Source organism: Suricata suricatta, chromosome 10 (assembly GCF_006229205.1).
Source record: "Suricata suricatta isolate VVHF042 chromosome 10, meerkat_22Aug2017_6uvM2_HiC, whole genome shotgun sequence".
Lineage (NCBI taxonomy): Eukaryota > Metazoa > Chordata > Mammalia > Carnivora > Herpestidae > Suricata > Suricata suricatta.
The window spans coordinates 76,597,944-76,598,964 of NC_043709.1; positions in this window are offsets into that span (position 1 = coordinate 76,597,944).

Consider the following 1,021-nt stretch of genomic DNA (forward strand, 5'->3'; position numbering starts at 1 on the left):
CACACACACACACAGGAATGTTATTTAGTCATAAGAATAAAAGCTTGCCATTTGCAATGACATGGATGTAGCTAGCGAGTATAATGCTAAGCCAAATAAGTCAGAGAAAGACAACTACCATGTGATTTCACTTATGTGGAATTTAAGAAACACAACAAATGAGCAAGGGAAAAAAAAAAAAGAGAGACTGGGGGAGGCAAACCAAGGAACAGACTCTTAACTATAGAGAACAAACTGATGGTTACCAGAGAGAAGTGGGTGAGGATGGGTTAAATAGATGATGGTGATTAAGGAGTGCACTTGTGGTGGAAATACGGTATCACTATATCATACACCTGAAACTAATACTACACTGCATGTTAACTGGGATTTAAATAAAAACTAGAGAGCATGCATATAGGTAATATATAATAAGGACATTTAAAGTCATAGTTGTTTCTCCTGTTAGACCTATGAGTGCAAACATATGACAGGACCATAGGGAGGGGAAGGGGGAAAGAGAGTTGGGGAGACAGAGGGACGCAAATCATGAGAGACTGTTGAATACTGAAAATGAACTGAGGGCTGAAGGGGGTGGGAGTGATGGTCGTGGAAATGGAGGAGGGCACTTGTGGGGAAGAGCACTGGGTGTTATATGGAAGCCAATTTGACAATAAACTATTAACAAATAAATAAATCATTAAAAAATAAAAACGTAAAAAAACTACATGTGTTTACCACTAACAACCACTGAAAACTTATAATAATGACAACTCCTTATAAGAATGGAGAGTGCCGATAAGCCTTGTGTCATGTGTGTTTGAGGTGGGCACCTGTGTGTGGTTGTGCACTTGCTTATATTATTTTCAACAAGCTGATTTGGGCAGCTCTGAATTTTAAAATGATCTAGGCAAAGTGTAGCTTCTAGATTAATGACACATTTACAGAAGTTCAGGTTCAGTAGCAGATGGGTAGATCATGTTTGATTGTCTATTCTCAGCTTAATTATGAGCTCCTGAAATTTAGGAAAAGCGTCTTTGAC